The sequence below is a fragment of the Eptatretus burgeri genome, chromosome 17 (genome assembly GCF_056783735.1).
Source record: "Eptatretus burgeri isolate ZD-2024b chromosome 17, Ebu_testis_v1, whole genome shotgun sequence".
In the NCBI taxonomy this organism is placed as follows: Eukaryota; Metazoa; Chordata; class Myxini; order Myxiniformes; family Myxinidae; genus Eptatretus; species Eptatretus burgeri.
In genome coordinates this window covers 49,082,177-49,107,966 of record NC_140977.1, presented here as the reverse complement: position 1 = coordinate 49,107,966, position 25,790 = coordinate 49,082,177, and the positions used below count along the sequence as shown (strand labels likewise).

The 25,790-nt window shown below is 49.4% G+C and overlaps 2 long non-coding RNA genes across 2 annotated transcripts in view; both read right to left on the bottom strand.

Moving 5' to 3' along the window:
- Positions 1 to 1,102: 1,102 nt before the first annotated feature.
- The window catches only part of LOC147010039 (uncharacterized), a 193,865-nt gene continuing 169,177 nt past the window's right edge, over positions 1,103 to 25,790 (bottom strand). Inside the window, exon 4 of the long non-coding RNA XR_015052684.1 lies at positions 1,103 to 1,371. This is a non-coding gene — a long non-coding RNA (uncharacterized LOC147010039). The remainder of the gene's footprint in view (positions 1,372 to 25,790) is intronic.
- The window catches only part of LOC147010042 (uncharacterized), a 28,732-nt gene continuing 8,249 nt past the window's right edge, over positions 5,308 to 25,790 (bottom strand). Inside the window, exons 2-3 of the long non-coding RNA XR_015052722.1 lie at positions 22,827 to 22,997; positions 5,308 to 5,360 (exon numbers count right to left, since the gene is read on the bottom strand). This is a non-coding gene — a long non-coding RNA (uncharacterized LOC147010042). The remainder of the gene's footprint in view (positions 5,361 to 22,826; positions 22,998 to 25,790) is intronic.

The following is a 25,790-nucleotide window of genomic DNA, read 5'->3' as shown; positions in this document are numbered from 1 at the left end:
CCACAAGATCAACCTCGAGGGCAGTCGAGTTGTACGGAGGCACCTTGATCATGTCTGATATCGGTCTTGTGATCCTGTCATCTTCACAAATGATGTCTCGCCACTTCCTGAACCTGTGATGAGTGACTTTGTTGATGCAGATGGTACTGCACCACTCCCTGAGGCTGATCCCAATAACGCTGTTGCAGCATCACCAGCGGGGCCTTCTGTCGGCTTTGTACCCCGACGATCATCCAGAGTTCCAAAGGGGCCTATCCGCATTGATTTGTGGTCAATACTCGTATATTCATGATCTTTGTATTATATACCAGTGTCTTCATGACTCTTGTGTTCATCTTTCATGCATTTTAACACTGAATGCGAGGGGGAAGATGTTATGTATTGATGTATCAGATCAACCGGAAGCGCGGTCATCAGGAGGCGGGAACGAAGCTGCAGCATGAAGAAGCTCGACACACGGATGGCTCTGAGGTTTCTGTGTGTGGAACACAATAAATGATTGGTGGAGCACTCAAACTGCTTTCCCTGCCTGATACATTGCACGTGTGTTGTGATGCTGTAGCACGTGATGTGAGGCAATGCGACGTCGCATGATTCTGCAAAACCCAAGGCAGCACCACGTCACGGGATGGAGCACCACGTCACGGGATGGGGCACCACGTGATGAAACACAGGTGAACCCAACAGGATGCTGAACGTCGCGACTCGATGTCACAACTCCCACACCACAGGATTCACGATTGAAGTGGCGAGAGGATGTGTATGGGAACTGCAGTCGTGATGGGATAAATCTGTTCATGAGAGTATGATCTGATGGAAGAATTCCCATGGGAAAGAAAAGGGAATGAAGAATAAAATGAAGAAAAGGGAAAGTAAAAGAAAATGTGAACCCGCGATTAACCTCCCCTCCTAAAACAAGATAATAATCACCGAGGATTTCTCCCATGGACCATCTTGTGTTTTGGAGGGTCAAGTACGTGGTGTCACGTGGCTGACGCAGATTGACCACACTGAAGCAATGTGCTTCTAAAATGGCCGAATCAAAGGGAATTACACTCGAGGGGATGGCGTGGTACCAGACCAGGTAATGAAAACACAAAGGTGACGAGCTGAAGTGTTTATTGTAAGCTGGAGGGACATGATGGATGGACAAACATGAAATAGAGATTTTACATTCATTGATGTGATCAAGGGTTGATATTTCATGAGAAACTGTTCATGTTTATAATCATTGTTCACCATCAACACATGGCAGGAACATCAAGCAGAGGAAATGGTGAAACAGGTGTCTTGTTGGGAGAATAGGATGAGAAGATGTGAGGAGGTGTGTCCGCTCATGGTCTTGGAAGTCTTATTCAACCTGATGAACCACTTGGGGTGAGAAGGAAATATGTAATAACATGGATTGTTCATGAGATTGGTTAATCATGTCAATAAGTTTTACCAAGCAAATCCTCCCTTCGACTGGATCAATAAATATTAACATTTTATACGCAATGTGGATCTCACACCCCACACCCCACACCCCATTCTCTTCTTACTTTATCTTTTACCATGGTATCTTTGACAAAACAACCCGAAATATAAAGGAAAGACACAGATCCTGTAACTGTAACAGTAACCGTGACATCCTCCATGAAGTGTGATGTTCCTCTGGGCGGAATCATCACCTGTTCTCACGGTGTTAGAATGATGGTTTTAATTTCACAGAATCGGGACTCGAAGAGAGCCTGGTGTTGGCGCAGTGGTTCGGGAAGCGGCTTGGGATCCAAAAGGTCCTGAGTTCAAGCCCCGTTGGGCCACTGAATTAATACACCAGGGGGTTGACTCAGCCTGTCATCCTTCCGAGGTCGGCAAAATGAGTACCAGTGTACTGGGCCGGTGTATACCCTGGTTAAAATAGGTGTACCATATTCCTGTGTCGTAAGAGGCGACCAGGGTTGCGTCAGGAAGGGCATCCGGCGTAAAACGTGTGCCAAATCACTATGCGGATCATACGGATGATCCGCTGTGGCGACCTCGAACGGGAGCAGCCGAAAGAAAAAGAAGAAGAGAATCGGGACTCGAACCCAGGATAACAAACATCAATGTTGAGCGAGATACCGAGCTCCTTATCCAACATCAGGACTCGAACCCAGGATAACACACCTCGATGTTGAGTGAGATACGAAGATACCTGCCTGACGGCTGTCTCCCATCATCGAGTGGTTCATGGATTTTGAAGTTCAAGGTGGGGCAGGGTGGAAGGGGGGGGGGCTTGTATTTCTGACACATTTATTAATGTTGTAAATAATTAATGAACATGACAAATACTGTATAAAGCACATGGTTGGTAATCACATGATGAGAAATTATATTGAGATACAATAAAGTTACTTAAAAGTTACATCTGACAAATGAATCCCATTGGAATTGTTACATTCCCGACAACGAATCGACATGTTGTTCATCACCTCGTGTGATGTATCTTGAACAAGAGTGTGGATGGTTGTTGTAGCGATGTTTTCCTTCAATTATTCCATACATGCAGGTTAATTATCGTGTGTACGTCACAGTGTTCTATCATTCAAAACGTTCATGTATCACCTGCAACACTGTGGGGGGAAATATAATCTGCACCCTCACTGCTTCCCGCCAAAATGATGATAAATATGTCAGATATAAATGCCCCACCCTGTTTCATCTCCCCGAGAAGATCACATTTATCTTTCTATAATTCCAGCAATGTGTGTGTGTGTGTGTGTGTGTGTGTGTGTGTGTGTGTGTGTGTGTGTGTGTGTGTGTGTGTGTGTGTGTGTGTGTGTGTGTGTGTCTGTGACCGCTGTTTCTCGACAACCACTGGTCCAATCTGATTGAAACTTGCCAGATATATTGCTGGGGACCTGAGGATGTGCCTTTTGAAGGTTTGATATTAATCGGACAAGTGCTTCCCAAGTTATGACCATTTATTTACCAAACCAATGACAAGACACGTTGTTGCGTGGGCGTGGCCGATGGGGGAAGGGAAGCTCAGCCGCGTTCCCCATTACGGGTTACAACGTACGGGCATCCGGAGAGTGATGACTTCGTGTATTCTCATAATTTCTCGATTTCTTATGCGCATTTATCGATAAACACAATGCCCCAAGTTATGATCGGCTTCATATTAGACGGTGCATAAATTTCGGTAACATCAGAGTGAGCTGGTGTGCTCCGAACCAGGAAGTAAATTTTTTTTTGTTCCTCTCTTCTCTTCTCTTTTTGTTTTTCCTTGCGATGACATTGCGAAAAGGCAAAATACGTTGGCGCTAATTGAATAATTGGCCATTAAAACTAAATTGCGAATAATCATAACTGCGATATGCGAACGTACGGGCACGCAAGAGCGAAGAAACGGCCTGTGTGGTTGTTGTTTCTTGCTCGCGGTTTGAATATTTATTTTTTTTAACGGGCACGTACCAGTTACAAGGAAATTTGAAATGATTATCAAGAAATATTTTTGAAAAGTTGGTGAAATTAAATACACATTGTGAGTAATCTTTGAAAATATTGTTGCGGATTCGCGCCCGCCGGCGTGCTGACGGCCACGTAACTCGAATCGCGGCACGTCGCCCACCGGACGGACAATCCAGTCGTGACCCTCTCGGACTAATGCCGGGAACCAGTCACGGGTGGACCTTTCGGTCTCACCGCGATCGAGCCAATCAGCCCCCGCGTGGGATAGGGTTGCTCGCCAAATTCGACCTACCTAAGTACCCACGCGGAGGGTAGACCGGGCGATCGCACCTCGCCGCAGGTCGACTTCGGACACGGGCCACTTAAGCGACCCGTTCCGTACTATCGGGATAACCGAGCGGTGTTATCGTCGACCTCGACGGTTCGATTAATTATCGGGCGTATTCAGCCCACTACCAACCCTTTACGTGAAGCAAGATGAGGATTCAAAGAAAGAAATGACGAAGCGAAGCGGGAAACAGTTCAACACAAAAGCACATTTATTCGCGGCACACGGGAAGCACACATATACAATTCCACCAAATGCACACAGAAAAGAAAAACACAATTCAATTTACACAAAAAGCAAATGTAAAAGCGAGGACACAATGCAGAGCTAATACCGACTACCGAGCACACGGCAACACTTATACAATTCTACTTCACAGACGGCGCCGACAACACATACCCAAAACCAAGGAAAGAATACCCTCAAAGATGAGGCGGGCCTGAGGCCGAGACCGGGTCGGGCCTACCTGTCTGGTGATGAGACGCGGAGCGGCGATGGTGCCTCAACTCCGCGGGCCTCGCGGGCAGTGTCTGGTAGGGGGTGGGAAAGGGGCCCCCTTGGTCGCACTATCTCAGCGCGGGGGGGAAACAGGAGGGGGTTGCTGATGCTCGGGGTATAGAGGATTTTTATTGCCCCGCAACGAGCGTCTCCACCTCGGCCAGGTCGCGCTGTCGGCCTCCCTCGGGTGCAGCTCCCTGCACGACGCAAGCACCCCCTTGTCTGCCCTCGCCGCCTCTCCACAGCTCCGTCCCCTCCGTTCCGACTCCAACGCACACGACGACCAGCTCCTTCTTGCCAACTCCACCGCCCGCGAAGTCTTGACTCTCTGTTCCCTCTCGACTCTCCGAACAGCCTGGACTGACGAACACGGTCGCTTTTTATCAGCCCCGTGGCTTCGCCCTCTCATCTTTGACCCCCTCCCTTCGACCTTTCACCTCGCTCCCCATTGGCCCGAGAAAAAGTGGGCGTGAATGCTTTTTGATCCATAAATTTGCATATATCGATCGCCCTCCAACGCCCTGGGGGCGGGGCCAATTTGCCCCTCGCTCACCGATTGGACGGCAAAAAGTGGGCGTGTGTCGTTTTTGATCCGTTTTTGAAGCACAAAATCCGTGATTTTGTACACGCTGTTCGGCGCGCGCCCTGCACGAGTCCAACACCGGTACCCACAGGCGGCGCAAGAACGGTGGCGATGCGACGGTTGCGAGGTGTGACGTGAAGCTCGTGGCGGTTGTGGTGAAGCGGCGTTGTGGTTGGTGGTTGATGTTGTGGTTGTGGTGGTAATCATGGCGGTTGGTCCAAAATAAAGATAGCAAAAGAAAAACGGCTATCCTGAAGAGTCGCAGCACGCATAAATGACATGTATTCCCACTAGACAACGGGTTTGGGCCTAACTACACAAATACTTACCGAGATATCTCACCTAAGGGACCTGAATGGTGGTTTGCGAATTTGGTAACCACAACAATATTCATCACTCGACATTTGTGAAGATTAAACCGGAACTGCACTTACCTCTTGGTGACCCATCAACCTCTCATCATCCATCATCCATCAACCTCTCATCCCCAGTGAGCGGAGCTTCCAAAACCACCGACTGTGGAGAAACACCGATGGGGTGGAAAGCTGAAGGTGCAAAACATTGATTTGTAGAAAAGAAGTTGATGGGGGCGGGGGGGAGGGTGTGAGGGAGAGATGGTGAATGAACGGATGGGTCGGGGGGGTGATGGGGAGATGGTGGAAGAGGGGGGGGCAGATGGAGGGGAGATGGGTGTTATGATGATATGCTCAGTGGTCATATTTTGGACCATTAGCTGTGTGTTGATCAGCTGTCGGGATTCTAACCTTGCTTGTAATTGTGTATTATTCAAACCTTGCTTACCTTGCTTTAAAATGTTGCTTTAAATGTTTCAGGCTACCAATGTTCCATGCACCCCACTGTTTTTGGACAGCACCCAGCTGTTCCTGTTTCTTGGAAACTAAGCCCTGTTTCTTGGAAACTAAGCCCTTATCACCCTTCCTGTTGCTCTGTAGTGGTGGGCCCTTAGTGCGACCTTGGAGAGAACTGTGGAACTGTTCCTTCAGTGTATGCTGCCCACACATTCCTATTCTCAGTGATCACCAAAGCTTTGCCTTTTTTATCAGCAGGTGCTAGTGAAGGAGTGTAGGAAGCTTGGAAAGTTATTAGTTTGCAAGACTTGCATATCTGAGAGTTGTGTAGGTGGCTTGGAAACTGTGGTTGCATATCTGAGAATTGACCGATTCAACTTCCCCTAGGGCCCCGAGGGATGGGGGAAAGAAGCCCACTGCCACATTTATTTCTTTTATTTCTTTGTTTCTTTATCCCTTGGCATACACTTTTAGTCCACACCCAGTTTTGCTTTTACACTTTTAGTCCACACCCAGTTTTGCTTTTGTGTGATTATATATGTGATGGTTTTGAAGCATATTCTCAATGTGATTCGGGGGAGCCTGACTGAAGGGTCACTGAGTCACATTCCGCATGCGTGTGGTCTTCGGAAATAAAACGTGTAATTTGAGGATCCTCATCTGACTCTGTCATCTTACTCGGCCGAGTGGAGAGTCATAACAATTGGCGACGAGGATGGGATTCGACTGATGCTGGCGGTGTGGACGGTGGGACTCCACTTGGTGTACAGCGATCGCAAGGGATCAGCTAAAAGGTACGTGGCGATCGCACGTAGGGCACCTAAAATAGGGAGCCCCAGTTAGGCGAGCGCTGTACACTTGGTGGGTTGCGCCCTGCCGGACGCAGCTCCAGGATCTGCTCGAATCAAGAACTGTAACGGTAAACACATATGAGGTGATTCGAATGCGGTTTGTCTGAAGAGCACAAAGGGGGAGGGCTGTCAGGCAGTGTTTGTAGAGCCGGTAAGGGTCGAGGATAAAGGTATCCGTGTGAAATAAGGAGGAAACAGGTTGGAATCCTGTACCAAGAGAGGGAAGGTTAGAGGCCTTCATTGGGTTTGAGGCTATTAGGCGGCGGGTCGAAAGGGACCTCGGTCCCGGTGTAAAAGGAGAAACGATTTACAGCTATTAGGCGGTTGATAAGATAAGAACAAAAGAATGGGGAATAAATCTTCAAAGAACGAGAAGATACCAAAAGGAACAACATTGAAAGTTATCAGTGACAAATATGGAATCGATAACGTAAAGGGAATACAGGACTGGGTGAAGTGGACCGCGGGAAGAAAAGATCCCTTTCCGCTGACTGGATCCTTAGATCCAAAGATATTAAACACAGTGAGTAATGCACTGATAGAGGGCAAAGCAGGAGGCCCGAAACAAAGTGGACCACACTGGAAAGCATTGGCCGCGTGGCTAATGGAGTCGCAAGTCGAGACAGAGCATAGGCAACTCGGACTAGAAGGGACTGTGAACCAACGGAAAATACAAGACGAGGAACGACAAGGGAGACTAAAACAGGCGCTAGACCAGCTTACGGAAGTTAAGACACAGGGAGAGGACAAACAGAGGGAACTAGACCAAGTGTTAGCGCAGCTGACGGAGGTCAAGATACAGAGTGAGGAGAGACAGGAGAAGTTGAAGCAGGCGTTAGCACAGATAGCAGAAATCAACGACGACGTGAACCGAAAGACGACAACCCGACTTGGGACAACAAAAGGAATTTACCCTGTCTTAGAAGGGGACAGAGTAAAAGGAGGGACCGACATTCACCAGTTCCCCATGATACAAGCAGCAGGGGGAGATTGGGTTTGGAGATCATGGACCCCACAAGACATTAGGGGAGTAAAAGCTAGCATGGAAGAATGTATAAAGAAAAACCCAAGAAGGGCCATTCAGATATTACACGACCAGATAAAAATGCAGGGGGCAACCAGGACAGACATAGGGTTTATCTGCACCGCTGTCCTGCCCAGTGCGGTTTGGAGCCGGCGTGCGGCAGCCTGGAGTGTAAAAATGGAAGGAGAAACAGATGCCACCTTAAACCAACATTACCCGGAGGGAGCCGACCGGGTGGCACAGGCAGTGTACAGGGGAAGAGTACAAACCCTGATGGAAGAACTTGCGGCAGAGATGGCCCCAAGGGTAATGGATTGGCAGGCAATACAGGATGTCACACAGAATCCCAAGGAATCACCTGGGGAGTACAAGGCACGACTTGTATGAGCAGATCGAACTGCACTCAGGATTTATTAACATCGCACAGACGCCCCTCCATTTCCTGAACACTATGTTCGTAGATGGACTGTGTGACGAAGTAAGGCGAGAGGTGAAAGCGGACATGCCAGGGTGGAAAACGGCTGACGTAGATGCCGTGTTTGAAAGGGCAAGACAGGCTTGGCAGACTCTAAGAGAAGAGGAACGGAGAGGAAAGAAAGATACCAAAGCTCTAGTTGCAAGAAATCTCGAATTGAAAAGCCGTAAATACGAAGAGAGGGAAAGCAGGCCTCGCTGGGAAAATCCAGATTGGGAACCCCGGTATGAAGCCGAACGGGACCAGCGGAGGCCTTGGAACCGAGAGAAGGAGCCGCAAAAACAGGGAGAATGCTTTAACTGCGGTCAATCCGGGCACTGGTTTCGGGACTGCCCGGCACCGCCTAAACAACGAGGCTGGGGCTCGCGGCCACCACAACAGCAAGAGAGACCAACGGCGCCCCCTAGAGAGTATGAGAGGAGAAGGGAGACAGCAGGAAGAAACTATTGACATGAGGACACCGTGGTGGCTCCGCAAAGGGAAACGCGGAATGTAAGGGAATTGACCACGACCTTAAACGTAGAGGGGAGACAAGTAACATTCCTGGTAGATACAGGGGCCACCCGGTCAACACTAAAACAAGGAGAGATAAAGAACCTGCCACTCTCAGGCGAGTCAGTGAGTGTGGTGGGGGTTTCGGGACGGAGAGAGGATATCCCGATTTCGGACAAATTACGAATTGAAGTAGGTCCCCTGCGGGGAGAACATGCATTTTTGGTAGCCAAACACACCCCGATGAATTTGTTAGGAAGAGATTTGTTGTGCAGAATGGGATGTACCATAACATGCAAGCAAGACGGAGTTTTCATAGATGCTCCACTGGCATTGCAAGAGGAAGTAATGACCCTCATGATGACCGAACTCGGACCGGTAGTCTATTGGTTGCGGGTTGTGTCACAAGAGGGGAGAGATAAACTGACTAGGGATTGGGAAAGTGCAAAAAGATTGCGGGACGTAGAGGAATGGTTGCGTGGCAACGACATTGAATTGAAAGAAGTGGAACTGCCTTTACACTGTACGGTCTATTATGACGAAACAGGGCAGGATTTTGATTACTCGGATAGAGTACATGAAGAGTACGCTACCACACGCACTTTAATGACAACCACTTTGTGGATCGGAAAAGAGGGAGCGGCAATGGAGGTGGAGCTAACCGCCAAGGAACGTGAGCTAATGAAGCACAGAGAAGGTCTTACCCCGCACGTCTCAATGGCGGTCGATAAAGGTCATAGTGCCGAAGAACTGGGAAGAATGCTGACCAGGTTGAGATGTGCCTCGGAACCACCAGGGAGGGATAGTGAAACCCAGAGCACTTTACAGGCCAGTCGACGGGGGGATGGATGGAAGGTATGCTTACCTGATCAGATTTTGTCATGTATGCTAGAAAGACATGAGATGAACAGCGAAAGGCCACGCCGCCAGGCCAACAGGGAAACGAGAATGGAGGAAAGACTACAGGAAGTACCTGTTGAATTATGGACACGACATCCGAATGACGTGGGCAGAGTGCTAGCCGCAACGCCCGTGTCTATCCAGGTAAAGGAGGGGGTACCCCTGCCTCGAGTGGCTCAATACCCGTTGCGCAAAGAGGCAATAGAAGGGATCGCTCCGGTGATAGCATCATTACGCGACCAAGGGGTGATAATACCTACTAAGAGCCAATGTAACACACCAATCCTGCCGGTGGAGAAACCCGGAGGAAACAAATGGAGGTTCGTACAAGATCTGCGAGCAGTGAATAAGTGTGTGAAAGCGTCCTTTCCCGTGGTGCCACACCCGGTTACGATACTGTCAGGGGTGCCGTCCACTGCGACGCACTTTTCCGTGGTAGACTTGTGCTCGGCGTTCTTTAGCATACCGCTAGCCAAAGAGTCGCAACATTGTTTGCCTTCAGCTACAACGGACAGCAATACACCTGGACTGTACTTCCGCAGGGGTTCTGCGATAGTCCAACGCTCTTCTCGCAGGCTCTGAAGGAGGACCTGGAGGACATAGAGCTCCCGGAAGGATCAGTCATGATACAATATGTGGACGACCTGTTGGTATGCTCGGACAATCAAACGAAATGTGAAACGGACACTGTAGCGCTGTTAACAGCTCTCGCCCGAAAGGGCCACAAAGTCAGCAAAGACAAATTACAGTTTTCGCAGCCAAGAGTGACGTATTTGGGACATATACTGGAACAGGGGCAGAGGAGCCTCGGAGCTGAACGGGTGGAGACAATCCTAGAGCACCCAAAACCCACTACATTGCGACAATTGCGGCGGTTCCTCGGAATGACGGGGTACTGCCGGCAGTGGATCCCTGATTATGCAGTTAGGGCGCGATCACTGTACGACATGGTAAAGGAGGCAGAGGGGGATAAGATCTCCTGGACGAATGGTGCGAACAAAGACTTTGAAACATTGAAGCAGGCCTTGTCAAAAGCACCAGCATTGGGACTACCGAACTATGATCTTCCCTTCACCCTATTCGTCCATGAAAGAGGAGGGTTCGCCCAAGCGGTGCTGACGCAAGAACACGGAGGAAAGAATAGGCCGATTGCGTACTACAGTAGTCATTTGGACTCGGTCACCGCCGCCTATCCTGGGTGCTTACGGGCAGTAGCAGCAACGCAATACGCAGTAACCGCAACAGCGACGCTGGTTTTGGGTTCTCTGATGACCGTGAAGGTACCGCATGATGTGGCGGCGCTGATACGGCAAAATAAGACACAACATATATCAGCGGCACGAGCAGTTCAACATGATTTGGTGCTGTTGCAGGCAACTAATATAATGATCGAAAGATGTTCGCCACTGAACCCAGCCTCCCTAATGCCAACGGGCGATGAGGGAGAGGCGCATGTGTGCGAACGAGTGTTGGTGGAAGAGACAAAGGCTAGGCGTGACCTACAGGAAGCCCCAATCGAGAATGCGGAATTGGAACTGTTCGTGGATGGAGCGGCGAGGAAGAACCGATGGGGAAAAACCATCGCTAGCTTTGCAGTATGCACCGCAAGCACCACCTTGAGGAAACAATTGTTACCAAAGGGATTTTCAGCCCAACAAGCTGAGCTGGAAGCGTTGATATGCGGGTGTGAGCTGGGTGCGGGTAAGACATTGAACATATACACAGATTCTCGGTATGCCTGGGGCATCTTACATGACTCCGCTGCCATTTGGGCCTTGCGTGGCTTTAAGACGTCCTCAGGGAAGGTTATCCGACATGGGGACTTGATCAAACGACTGATACGAGCAGCACAAGAGCCGCAACAGATTGCAGTGATTAAATGCAAAGCTCACACAGGAGGGACAGATGAAGTGTCAAAAGGCAACGAAAGAGCAGATTTAGCGGCAAAAGCAGTGCTCGATGAGGAGGAGGCGAACCCACAACCAACGACCGAACTTTACGTGAAGCAAATGGTAGACGGTCCACAAACGCAAGAACAGCTGAAGGACCTGCAGGTCTCCGCAACTATGGAAGAACAGGAATCATGGAGGGTGAAGGAGGGTGCAAAACAAAACATACATGGAGTATGGGTGGATGAGCGAAATAGACCATTTGTACCCCGGATATTGCTACCGTGGCTAGCCCTCACTGCACATGCGCAGGGCCATATGGGAATAAAAGGGGTGGCGGAAATTATTCGTCAAACCTGGAATTCCCCAGGTGTAACAACAGCAGCAACAGAGGTGGTTAGCAATTGTGCGACCTGTGGTAGACATAACAGGAAGTATGCCGCCAAGAAACGGGGAGCACACCCACCCCCGTCCGGACCGTTTCAACACCTTCAGATGGATTTTATAAAAATGCCGGCATACAAACATCACCAATATGTGCTGGTAATTGTGGATATGTTTTCTAAGTGGGTAGAGGCCTTTGCCACGACCAATCAGGAAGCTGATACAGTGGCCAAACTACTTTTACAGGAAGTAATTCCGCGATTTGGGATTCCAACACGACTATCCTCGGACCAAGGAGGGTCTTTCACGGCAAAAGTAATGGAAAAGGTAGCCGAAGGCTTGGGTATCAACCAGAAACTGCATTGTCCGTACCACCCCCAGTCAGCAGGGGCAGTAGAAAGAGAGAACCAAACCCTAAAGCAGACGCTTTCCAAACTCTGCGAGGGCCAGTCAAAGCCCTGGCCAGACGTGCTGCCGATAGCGCTCATGAAGATGCGGGCAACAAATAATGCCACAAGGGGGCTCTCGCCTCACGAAATAATAACAGGACGTCCTATACAGTTACCGGTCTCGGCTCCGCCAGATATGGGAGATTGGGATTTGGCATGTATGACTGACGGAATGATGAACTATTGCAGAACACTCACTGCTACCATTAGGGCTTTTCACTCACAGGTACAAGAAGCATTGCCGATACCTGCTGGAGACCCGTTACATGATTTCCAACCGGCTGAACGAGTTTGGGTGAAAGAGTTCCTGCGGAAAGACGCCCTGCAACCCAAGTGGACCGGGCCCTACACTGTACTTTTGACCACGCTCTCGGCCGTCAAAGTGAGGGGTAAGAGTGCATGGATACACCACTCACACTGTAAACGAGCACCCAAGGAAGCCGCTGAAACTAGGGAACCGGAGGAGGTAACCCCAGCAGAGGTTCCGGCTGTGTCCGATTCAGTCTTTTACCGGGATAGTGAAGACGACGACGAGGGGGAAGACGTGATAACTCTACAGAGACCCCCTCCACCGCCACCAAACCAAGACGGGGCCGGCCCAACAGGACAGGGAGAGATAGTACAGGGAGACCCACTGCAAGCAGAGCCAGGTGCCCCGCCAGACCCGGGACCTGAAAACATAGACAACAGGGATCCTGAAAGACCAGCGCTAGAACCAAACGCCCCGCCAGACGTGGAGCCGGAACCTGGACCAGGCACCCTGCCAAACGCGGAACAGGCAGGTTTAAGCGACAACAACATTTTTTTTTGTATACCTTGGTCGAGGCTCGTATGAGAGCTAACACACAACTCACAGCAAGGAGGCATGAGACAAGAGGGGCGGGAGTGGAAGGGACAAAACATTGGGGAACAGAGACAGGTGAACTGTTGAAGGGAGAGGGATGGGGATGGGACGGGGAACATGGCGAGGGGAAGATGGACATTAAAGGGACTTTCAGGAAGGAAAGCAGGAGAATTGAAGGAAGTGGGCTTGGGTGGATTATCGGGGGTAGAAAAGATCGAGGATTTGGATGGGGGAAGATAAGAGGTGGTGGTGAACAGCTGTTTTGAAAGCCTGGAGGGAAGAATGGGAAAGAATAGAGTGAGAAGTTTATTCCAAAGGCGGGAAAAAGAGGAATGAAAGAGTGAAGATGAGCAGTGATTCGTGATTTTGGTAGTTTTACCAGAAGGGGTTGTTGGCGGACCTTGAGCGCCCTGTGGAAATGTGGTTGGGACAAATCACAGAGAGAGCAGGGGGGCAAGGCTGGAGAGAGAGTCGGTAGAAGACAGAAAGACCACCGACCAACCTGCGGTGATTGAGTGAGAGGCCCAAAGACTCAGCTTCATTGCGGGAGATGCCAATGATCTTAAAAGCCCTGGTTTCGACAGCGTGAAGTCGAGAAAGGTGGGAGGCAGGAGCACCAGCCCAGAGGGAAGAGCAGTACTCCATCAGGCTACGGACAAAAGCTTTGTAAGTGGTCAGGAGCTCAAGAGGGCCGAGGAAGGACTTTGCACGACGGAGGATTCCCAGTCGGCGACTGGCTTTTGAGGCAAGGTTGGAAATGTGACTTTCCCAGGAAAGGTCATGGCAGATAGTGAGACCCAGAAGCTTGAAAGAAAAGACTTCTTCCAGAGGATTGTTGAGAAAGTGGATGGGGGGGTTTTGTAAACGGTCCTTTCGAAGAGACATAGTGAGAGTGTGAGATTTGTCTGGATTGAAAGACATGTTCCACGTGTTGGACCAGTTTGTGATTTTATCCAGATCTGCAGTGAGCGAAGAAGCTGCTGCTTGCCGGTCTGAGGGATGACAGATGGTACGGCAGAGGGTGGAGTCATCGGCAAAGAGAAATAGAGGATTTTCCAGAGAGTCCGAGAGATCATTGATGAAAACGAGAAAAAGAACAGGGCCCAGAACGCTACCTTGAGGAACTCCAGCCTGCACAGGAAGAGGGGATGAAAGAACTCCATTTAGGGCCACACGTTGACTGCGACAGGAGAGGAAGTCTGCGAGCCATGAGTGGAGATGGCCTTGAATACCATGGGAAGAGAGTTTGGTGAGTAGGGCAGGGTGCCAGACTGTGTCAAAGCACGTGATATGTCCAGGGATACGGCTCGGATTTCCTGTCTGGCATTGAGGACCTCCATCCATTGATGGGAGAGCAGTAGCAGCATATCTAGGGTAGAGTGACCTGGTCTGAAACCAAATTGATGATTGGAAATCAAGCCATTGGAGAAGAGGAAGGATTTCATGTCTGAAGCGATGATGGATTCCATAACCTTGCTGATGATTGGGAGAAGGCTGATTGGTCTATAGTTGCAGGGATCTGTTTTTGCACCTTTTTATGCAGGGCAGTGATGTTAGCAGATTTCCAAGCAGATGGCAGATGACCTTGGGAAAATGAGAGGGTGAATAGAACAGAGAGAGGGTGAGCAAGAGCAGAAGAGCAGGCTTTGAGGACACGTGGGCTGATGCCGTCTGGACCGGTTGCAGAATCTGACTCGAGGTTTGAAAGCAAGCTCTCCACCTTGTCAGGAGAAAAGGATACAGAGTCCAGGGACAGTTGGGTGCGACTGGGTAAAGTGGGTAGAGATAGTGATGGGTTTGGGACACAAGATTTAGCTGCAAACACCGAGTTTAGACATTCAGCTTTATCACGTGTGGAATCAGCAGTGCGGCCATTTGAGGTAAGGGAGGGGATGGAGAGGGAACATACACCAGAAACAGATTTGATTAAACGCCACCAGGATTTTGAGGAGGGAGAGAGGTTTGAGAGTTCAGACTTGAGATGAGAAAGATGTTGTTTTCTGGCTCTCCTGAGGGTAGCTACACACTTGTTCCGAGCTTTGTGGAAAGAACTGAGATTGCCCTCAGTTGGGTTTGCTTTCCATGAGGCAAAGGCAAGTTGTTTCAGGACAACTGCCTCGCCACAAGCTTCAGTAAACCAAGGGCGGGAGGAAGGGTAAGACAACTGAACACGAGAGGGATAAGTCTGTGCATGAGGGAGAGCAAGTTTCTTTGAAAGAATTCCCAGGATGAGTTGATGTTTGAGAAAGTAGTGATAGGAGACCAGTCTGTAAGTTTGATGGCTGCTCGGAGACCCTGCCAGTCGGCTTGAGTGAAATGCCAGACTCGACGGCGGTGAGGTGGTTCTCTGATAACAGCCAGAGAGATGTCCACTTTAACAAGGACGTGGTCAGAAGAACCAATTGGAGCGAAGGAAGAGCAGCAGATATTGTCAGGGAAATTTGTCAAAATCAGATCCAGAAGAGATGGAGTACCATTGGTTGAGATCCGGGTCGGGAAGTTGACTGATTGAGTCAGTCCCAATGAGTCACAGAAAGCTTTTGCTGATGTCCCATGGCAGGTGAGAGAGGTACCCACACCTAGCCAACTGGCGTGATTGACAATTGAAGTCGCCACATAAGAGGAAGAGAGAGTTTGGATGAGAAGATAGAAGATGGTCCATGTTTTCGGAGAGTGAGGTGTAGATGGAGTCATCACTGTTCGGTGGACGGTACAGTACACATATAAACATGAGGTGGGAGTGGAGGGGAAGCCAGAAGCCAGAGGTATTCCTGGGGGTGTGGGGGAGTGAGAGCAGTGCAGGGAGAGTGAGGAATAGAGTCTTTGATGAAGAGAGCAACACCTCCACCAGGACGAGGGCTCAGGTCTGTCATACCGTAAGAGGGAGTAACCAGGGAGAGATACTTGGGAGTCAGACACGTCTTGGGAGAGGAAAGTTTCTGTTAGGCAGATAATGTCTGGTTTGTCAGTGGCAACCTGCATGGAAAGATCTGAAAGGTTTGAGCGAAGGCCCCGGATATTTGAGGTCCACACTTTTAATGAAGAGGTAGGGGAGGAGGCTTTGGGTGCAGGAGGTGGAGGGGCGGGGGAGGGGTAGGACGAGGGACGAGGGGAGAGGTAAGGAGGGTTGCTGAAGGAGTGTGGGGTATTGCAGAATAGCGAGGGGAGGGGGCCGAATGAGGAGGAGAAAAGGCTCTGTGGTGCTGGGAGAGAGGGGGACAAAGAGACAAGGAAGATGGCAGTTGAGTATTTGAGGAGGTGGAGTGAAGAGATGGAGGTGAGAGGGCAGTGGAGGGAGGCAGGTTGGTGGATGAGAGGGGGGCAACTTAGAGAAGGAAGAGTGAGGGGGATGAAAGGTGGGAGAAAGGTGAGGGGGAATTTTTGAAAGAGTGAGAGGGAGGCTTGGAGGGAGAAGAGTGGGATGGTTGCTTTGAGAGTGAGAGTGAGGGTGAGGGGTGAGTTGGCACTGAAGTTGGAAAAAAGAATGGTTGATGGAAAGCGAGCATCCATGGCAAACTGTGGTTTAAAAGTTTTAGGTCAGAGATGCGATTTAACACAATTCTTGATGGATGCAATGAAGGCGAATTCAGAGCATGGAGAGATGAAGCGCTGTAATAGTTGGATTTTTAGGCAAGGAATGAAGGAGAGGTCGAAATGAAAGCAGTCTGTTGAAATAGCAGAAGAGTAGTGCATTGTGAAACAGTAAAGAGTACCACATGTGTGAGAGAGGAAGATGAAGCATCATAAGATCGTTTTTGTTGTTAATATTAATGTATGAGAGAGTTCAACAGATTAGGTCATGGAAATGTAAAAAAAAAAAAAAAAAAGAAATCGAGGAAGACGAGGAGGAAGTTAAGAGGAAGAAGAAGTAGCAGAATCGGGAGAAGGTGAGCGTGTTGTTGTTGTTGTTGGGTATATTTTTTTTTTTTTTTTATTTTTTTTTTTTTTTGAGATAAGAAAGAGATTAGTTGGGAGAATGGGGGATGTTTGGAAAGTGGGGAGGATGAAAATTGAAGGTAATGGGGAGGATAGAAATTGAAGGTAATGGGGAGAAAAAACAAACAAACAAAAAAAAAAACGATCGAACACCAAGTGGAACCGGTAGGCCTCAAGCCTAGGACTAGGCCTCAAACACCAGGTAAGAACGTCGACATAAATACTCACAAAATAGCACGATTTTTGAAACAAAACCGAACTAGGAACACACATTAACATGTAGGTGAGAAAATTAAACAGTTAAAACGGGACAAATAACAACCGGAACTTAACTTTGAGAATGTCAGCAGGGAGCCCCGAAGGAGACCTCTTGCCGCTCAAAACCGGAACCGGAGTTGAAATCTACGGAGTGATAACTCTACAGAGACCCCCTCCACCGCCACCAAACCAAGACGGGGCCGGCCCAACAGGACAGGGAGAGATAGTACAGGGAGACCCACTGCAAGCAGAGCCAGGTGCCCCGCCAGACCCGGGACCTGAAAACATAGACAACAGGGATCCTGAAAGACCAGCGCTAGAACCAAACGCCCCGCCAGACGTGGAGCCGGAACCTGGACCAGGCACCCTGCCAAACGCGGAACAGGCAGGTTTAAGCGACAACAACATTGTAATACAGGAAACAGCGACAGGAACTTTGACGACACAACATGCAACTCCTGGTGCTGGCGCTACTCCTGTGCGAAGGCGGCCTGTCACTAGGCAGCAAACCGACAGTCTTAGACCCCGAGAACCATACACGCCTCCTACACCTCAACCGCGAAAGGGGAAACGAGAGTGAATTAGCAACTTCTTTACAGCGAAGCAGGAGAGGAGTACCGAGAGAGGTGACAGCAAGCAAATATGCAAATTTTGGGACAACCCATAACAAGGAGTTAGACACAGTAAGAGTCTTTTCAGTTAACCGTACCCAACATTTTTCATCAATGATTCCACACATTAGGGACATAAAGGCACCGCTGCTCCGACCCCAACAACTCATAGAAATACCCTGCATCCTAGCAGATGGGTCTAGTGACCTGGTAGAACGACACAAGGAACTTAAGGCCATCATATGGTACTACGAGATTGCGGGGCGGGTTCTCTTAGTAGCTCGACAAGTAAAGGAACAGAGAGGGCAAAAGGGATCCTACAACAGACAAGGATATGAATGGGGCCAGCATGCAAGTCTGATAACTAGAATTCCACAAGTACCAGATGACACCAAGTTGGCATACTTTTGCCGCGTTCGATGGAGCAACCATACAGCATGGCTTAATTGGATACACTTTGATGTACGCAGACAGGGGCCGCCGACAAGGCCCCCGAATACCTTTGTAGCCCTAACCACAGAGATAGCAAACATTGAAAACCGGAGTAAGTGCTGGGTGTGCCTTAAACCGCCATCTGGACTCGTGACCGGACTTCCTCTTTTCGTACTACCATTAACCATCTTCAATCATGTAACCGGACCAGTAGAAGGGCTCGAAGCTAAGACCTCAGCCCGTGGTTATACACAACGGGTCTATGCAGGGAAGAATCCGAGTGCTAATGTAATGGTGGTACCATCTCCCCTATGGGTAGAAAACACCAGGGGAGCGGTCTGTTTTACAGGACAGGGAGCAAACAGAATGGGAAAGTCAGAGTGTGAGATTCAACTTCCCCTCCCGAAATCAACTGACCAGGAAGTCATCGCTGTTAACCCGGACACCCAGGTAGAGGAGCAAGTAACATTCACAATAAAAGCAGCCTTACACCATGACAACGGGATGATCCCGCCAAAAGGCATTCACTTGGTTTGCGGGGACAAGGCTTACCCCTACCTACCGAAAGGGTGGGAAGGGAGTTGTTATTTAGCTTCAGTATTTCCGGACAGCAGGATTAAGACCACTTTTTACCCTACCCCTGCACCACCACGGCATCGACGCAGCGCATCAGAGACAGGGGATCCAGAGGGATGGGCCGGTGTATCAGAGCGCTTAGGGGTGATCAAAGGCACCTGGTGGGAGAAGGCTCTTGGCTTTTTCATGCCACATGCCGGTACTACTATTAATAGCATTAGGTTAGATGAGCTTTCGCAAGTTTTGGAATATTTAGGTAATGTAACCATGGCTTACTATACAGAATTAACAGAGATGTTGGTATCAATGCGCGCTATGGTAATGCAGAATAGAGTAGCTTTAGACATGCTCCTAGCAGAGCAAGGAGGGGTATGCGGGATGGTTGAAGGAGAATGTTGCATCTGGATCCCGGACCCAAAGGACATAACTGATCGTGCGGTGACCCGAATTAAAAAGGTGGTGGAAGTTCTCACAAGCAATCGAGTGGAACGTGAGGAAGGTTATGCATGGTGGAAGTCGATCTTCCAGGGCTGGGGAGGTTGGTTGTTGCGTCTAATAGGGTCAGTACTTTTAATCATTGTGGTGGTAATTTTTGGGGTGTTTCTAATCAAACTTCTCATTACCATTTGTTTGAAGAAGTGCTGCGCAGCGTCACCCCTCACCCAGGCCATTATAATAATTAACAGCGAACTCTCTGTTGAGGACGACTTGGCCAGTAATGGGGAGGGGGACGACCAGGGCCTTCAGGGGGACGTCATACACGTGGACCTAGGCCAAGGTTTACAACCATTCCTCCTTGTTGAAGCAGATAACTAACCCAGGAGAGAGTGCGTGTTGTTTTGCCTTCCAGTGCAAGATGTGACTCCTGCGCTGGACGAGCTTCCACCCGTGCCTTGAGTACTACTTTTGCTACTTGCTTATGTATAATTGTTTAAACAATAGTATTACCACTGCTGCTAACATAGAACAGTATTACATGTTAATATGGTGTGGACTTAGCATTGAATTCATACACTGCAGCTTAAATGGGAGGCATGTGGCAGTGGGTAGGACAAAAAGGGGGAAGACAATGGTAACAGAAGCTAACCTGAACCACCGGCAGTTGGGGACTTCTCATTTGGAGAATGTTGATGGCTATCCACGGCATTCGTAAATCCCGTTTGGCAGGCGCGGGGGCCTAGGGGTAGCTGCTACAGGAACCAAATAGGGGTCCACTCGGTTGGTGAGTCTCAGGTGTGGCTGGGTATGGTCAAAATATGACCAAGGAGGGAAACTGTTATGATGATATGCTAGGTGGTCATATTTTGGACCATTAGCTGTGTGTTGATCAGCTGTCGGGATTCTAACCTTGCTTGTAATTGTGTATTATTCAAACCTTGCTTACCTTGCTTTAAAATGTTGCTTTAAATGTTTCAGGCTACCAATGTTCCATGCACCCCACTGTTTTTGGACAGCGCCCAGCTGTTCCTGTTTCTTGGAAACTAAGCCCTGTTTCTTGGAAACTAAGCCCTTATCACCCTTCCTGTTGCTCTGTGGTGGTGTGCCCTTAGTGCGACCTTGGAGAGAACTGTGGAACTGTTCCTTCAGTGTATGCTGCCCACACATTCCTATTCTCAGTGATCACCAAAGCTTTGCCTTTGTTATCAGCAGGTGCTAGTGAAGGAGTGTAGGAAGCTTGGAAAGTTATTAGTTTGCAAGACTTGCATATCTGAGAGTTGTGTAGGTGGCTTGGAAACTGTGGTTGCATATCTGAGAATTGACTGATTCAACTTCCCCTAGGGCCCCGAGGGAGGGGGGAAAGAAGCCCACTGCCACATTTATTTCTTTTATTTCTTTGTTTCTTTATCCCTGAGCATACACTTTTAGTCCACACCCAGTTTTGCTTTTACACTTTTAGTCCACACCCAGTTTTGCTTTTGTGTGATTATATATGTGATGGTTTTGAAGCATATTCTCAATGTGATTCGGGGGAGCCTGACTGAAGGGTCACTGAGTCACATTCCGCATGCGTGTGGTCTTCGGAAATAAAACGTGTAATTCGAGGATCCTCATCTGACTCTGTCATCTTACTCGGCCGAGTGGAGAGTCATAACAATGGGTGGAGAGATGGTGGGGGTAAAGAGCAGGGGGATGGAGAGATGGTTGGGGTGTAGGGGGAGGGGTGGAGAGATGGTAGGGGTGGGTTGGGGTTGGTGATATTATCAGGGTGGAGGGGGTAGTGGTGGGTGGGGGTTGGTGAGATGGTCGGGGTAAAGAGCAGGGGGATGGAGAGATGGTTGGGGTGTAGGGGAGGGTGGAGATATGGTAGGGGTGGGTGGGGGTTGGTGATATTATCGGGGTGGAGGGGTAGGGGTGGGTGGGGGTTGGTGAGATGGTCGGGGTAAAGAGCAGGGGGATGGAGAGACGGTAGGGGGAGGGGTGGGCGGGGGCTGGAAAGATGGTCGGGGTGGAGGGAGGGAGGGGTGGCCAGAGTGGATGGAGAGATGGTCGGGATGGAGAGAGGGAGGGGTGGGCAGAGGGGTTTGGAGAGATGGTCGGGGTAAAGAGTGGGAGAGGGGTGGGGGAGGGGATGGAGAAACTTTCGAGGTGGAAGGGGAGGGTTGGGCGGGGGGTGAAGATATGGTTGGGGTAGAGGGTGGCAGAGTGGGCGAGGGAGGGGTGGAGAGATGGTGGGGGTAAAGAGCAGGGGGATGGAGAGACGGTCGGGGTGAAGGGGAGGGGTGGGCGGGGGTGGAGAGATGGTCGGGGTAGAGGGAGTGAGGTGTGGGTAGAGGGAGTGAGGTGGGGGCAGAGTGGTGGAGAGATGGTTGGGATGGAGGGAGGTAGGAGAGATGGTCGGGGTGGAGGGAGGGAGGGGTGGGCAGAGGGGTTTGGACAGATGGTCAGGGTAATGAGTGGGGGAGGGAGAAACTTTAGAGGTGGAAGGGGGAGGGTTGTGTGGGGGGTGAAGATATGGTTGGGGTGGAGGGCAGCAGGGGTGGGTGAGGGAGTGGTGGAGAGAAGGGGGTAAAGAGCAGGGGATGGAGAGACAGTTGGGGTGTAGGGGAGGGGTGGAGAGATGGTCGGGGTAGAGGGAGGGAGGGGTGTGCAGAGTGGGTGGAGAGATGGTAGGGAGGGATGGGCAAAGGGGGTTGGAGAGATGGTCGGGGTAAAGAGTGGGGGAGGGTTGGGTGGGGGATGGAGAAACTTTAGAGGTGGAAGGGGAGGGTTGGGCAGGGGGGGTGAAGATATGTTTGGGGTAGAGGGTGGCAGGGGTGGGTGAGGGAGGGGTGGAGAGATGGTGGGGTAAAGAGCAGGGGATGGAGAGACGGTTGGGGTGTAGGGGGAGGGGTGGGAGGGGGTGGAGAGATGGTCGGGGTCGAGGGAGGGAGGGGTAGGCAGAGTGGGTGGAGAGATGGTTGGGATGGAGGGAGGGGTGGGCAGAGGGGGTTGGAGAGATGGTCGGGGTAAAAAGTGGGGGAGGCTTGGGTGGGGGGATGGAGAAGCTTTAGAGGTGGAAGGGGGAGGGTTGGGCGGGGGGATGAAGATATGTTTGGGGTAGAGGGTGGCAGGGGTGGGCGAGGGAGGGGTGGAGAGTTGGTTGGGGCAAAGAGAGGGGGAGGGAGAGACGGTCAGGATGTAGGGGAGGGGTGAGCAGGGGGTGGAGAGATGGTCGGGGTAGAGGGAGGGGTGGGCAGAGTGGGTGGAGAGATGGTCGGGATGGAGGGAGAGGTGGGCAGAGGGGTTGGAAAGATGGTCGGGATAAAGAGTGGGGGGATGGAGAAACTTTAGAGGTGGGTGTGGGGGGTGAAGATATGGTTGGGGTCGAGGCCGCCAGGGATGGGCAAGGGAGGGGTGGAGAGTTGGTTGGGGCAAAGAGAGGGGGAGGGGTAGGCGTTGGGTGAAGAAAGGAAATGATGATGACGTGTAATGAGGAGAGGAATGTGAAGATGTACATGGAGTTATTGATTCTCATTTACTGTGAAATCGTTTGTACAAAAATTACTGAAATCGAAAAGGAAATCTCGAATGTGGGAAAATTAGATTCTCGGGAATGTTACGTTTATACTTACCCATTCGGAATTCCACGTTTGTAAAGTGTTGAAGAAGAACGCATGTTTGGTTGTCCTCGCTGATCTGGTCCATCATGATCCTCTCCTGGTTCTGGTTCCTCCATCATGGTTGACGACCCAACAAAGGCCAGAGAAAGGAGGATCATACTCAATATCAGCACCTTCATGGTCCTGCAGCACATTGGAGTGGGTTTTGTGATAGAGCTATACCAGAGATTATTACCCTCGCCAAAGGAGAGGATGTTGCATTTGGGTCTGTTTGTTTGTCTGTCTGTTTCTTGGGTCGCCGAAATAGGTGACCCTTATTGTCAGTAATTCTGTCTGTTTGTTTGGATGTTCGTTTGTCATCAGCATAATTGGTAGTGAACGTGGGCCGATTTTGACCTAACTAGGGTGGTGGGTACATCTTACGACCTAGTGCTTTGGAAATTGTGATGGTTGCTCGGGACGCTTTGGTTCCCCAGCAACGACCAAAAAAACCTTCAAAATAGGTACCGTTCCTGCAAAATCAATTCCGAAAGCCATTATCCCACGTAGGGTTATGAAATTTGGCATGAATGATCTACAGGTGATGCTCTATCAAATACATTCCGGTTTTTGTTATATATGAAGTACTTTACCTGCAGCGCTCCCCACAATTAGGGGGTGCGTGGAAATTGGCGAAAATTGAAGGCCCCCGAGCGACCAGGTGAGTGCATCAATACGAATGAAACTTTACAGGTTAATGGTACTCAATGAGTGCTACAACTTTGCCTCAGGACATATTGACCCATTTCGCTTAGGTCATGGGTCAAAGGTCAATTAGTGAAAAAAATCGATAATTTGCGAGTGCTGGAGGTGCCTTCGTGCCAAATGCACTCCCCCAAGGGTTATGGTCGGATGTTCATGAAAATTCACACTAATCGTCTGGAATACATTATGCACAAACGATCGAGCCGGATTTTCACTTTAGATCATTTTTCATCCACAGCACCCCCCTCAAACTTTGGGAATTTCCGATTTCAAACCGCATTTTCGGTACTTTTCATTCAAATGGATACCGAGTAGTTATCAGTACATGGACCTGTATGAGATTTGATATGCATAATCTTAAGGTGATTCCCTATCTGCTATATGACATCCATTTTGCTCTATATCTCATAGTTTCCAAATGGCAACCCTCTCAACTTGGGTGTCCGAGGGACATTGAGCATTCCCACTGAAACTTCAAAGTACACGAGCTCCAAGACGATTGAATGAACCGAATCGAATGAAACTTTACATGCTTATAGACCGTAATGAGTACGACAACTTTGCTCCTTTGCATAATGACCTATCTCGATTAGTTCAGGGCTCAAAGGTCAATAAGTGCATTTTTCGGTCAAAATGTCTATTGAAGTCCCCCTACCGGCAAAACAGCTCAACCAATCCAAACAAATTTTTGCACGTGAATACTCCCTGATCAATAGTACAAGTTTGCTCATTTGCATGATGACCTATCTCCACTAGGTCAGCGGTCAAAGGCCAATAAGTGCATTTTTAGGTAAAAATGTCTGTTCAAAGTCCCTCTCTCAGCCAAACGGATGAACCGATTCGAATGCATTTTTGTTGGTGTATAATCCTCAATGAGTACAATAAATTTGCTTCAGGGCATATTGAACGATTCTGCTGGCGTCATGGCATTCCAGCCGACTGTTTATGAAATGATCCCTGCTGGAATTTATCAAGACAGTTTCCGGCCTGGTGCCAAGCCGAACGGTGCGTCACCATGCGGCAGCTGTTCGAAGTAAAAAACACATGCATCGACAGACACATCGTGCTGCTGTGCTCAATTGTTCTCAGAATAGTGGGTGATTTCGTTCTAAATTGTATGTCATATATATATATATATATATATTCCACAATTTCATTGTGAAGTAATCATGAATCTGCCCCTGTAGGATATAAGTTGACGAGGAATTATGCGTCGCTTCAGTGGTATTTATCCGTAAAAGAGTGGGTAAAAAGAGTTGGCCTTGCCGCAACCTCGTCCCTATTTTTTGGCAGGGCGCAGGCAGAGATGAGGAAAGAGAAGATCCTCATCTTTGTACTATGAATCCGCGCCGACTTCGGGACCGTGCAGGGAACCGAAACCAATAAAATATCACACCAGCTTTTTTCTTGCTCGAAAACATCTGAAATACTGACAGATATTAACCTGAGCGAAGATGCCGAATGTGAAATTCGATGATCATCGGACTTCAGTGCGGCAAGATATTCACATCAGAAAGTCGCGACTTTCGATTCCCTGCTGCTATCAAAGACGAGGATCTTCTCTTTCCTCATCTCTGGCGCAGGGCGTTTGGCCGGTTTCTTTTCTTGAATTCCGAAATGTAATGCACCAGAAAGTCGAGCTGAAGATTCAGCATAAAATCACTGACCTGACCACAAACGTGGGACTGCTCACTTCATTACAAAAAAAAACATCTCAAATTTTTCGAACAACATGTATATAAAACTCATATCGAGTCAATTATTATGCAGATATTATTTATAATTTTCAGAGTTATTTAAATCTATTACTACACCAACCAGGCACAAATACAGATGCTGAGGCACTGTGCCGAGCACCGGGTGCCGTCATTACCTGCCAGGTAATCTGAGCTCTTGCAGAGCAAAACGGCACATCCTGTGGCTCGGAAGCCTTTCATATTGTCACGGTTGTGGAAATTCGCAAACCACCATTCAGGTTCCCCAGAGGTCAGTTATTTCGGTCAGTGTGTGTTCCAGGTTAGATTTCCCCACCGATTTATAAGGGGAATTATTCGTGTGCCGGGCTGTGCATCTTTGAGTTAGCCGTTATTCTGTCTCTATCTTTTATTTTAACAATAACAACAACAACAACACGTCCACGTTTGATGGCGATTTCCACCACGTCCGCGGTTGATGGCGATTTCCACCACGTCCGCGGTTGATGGCGATTTCCACCACGTCCGCGTTTGATCG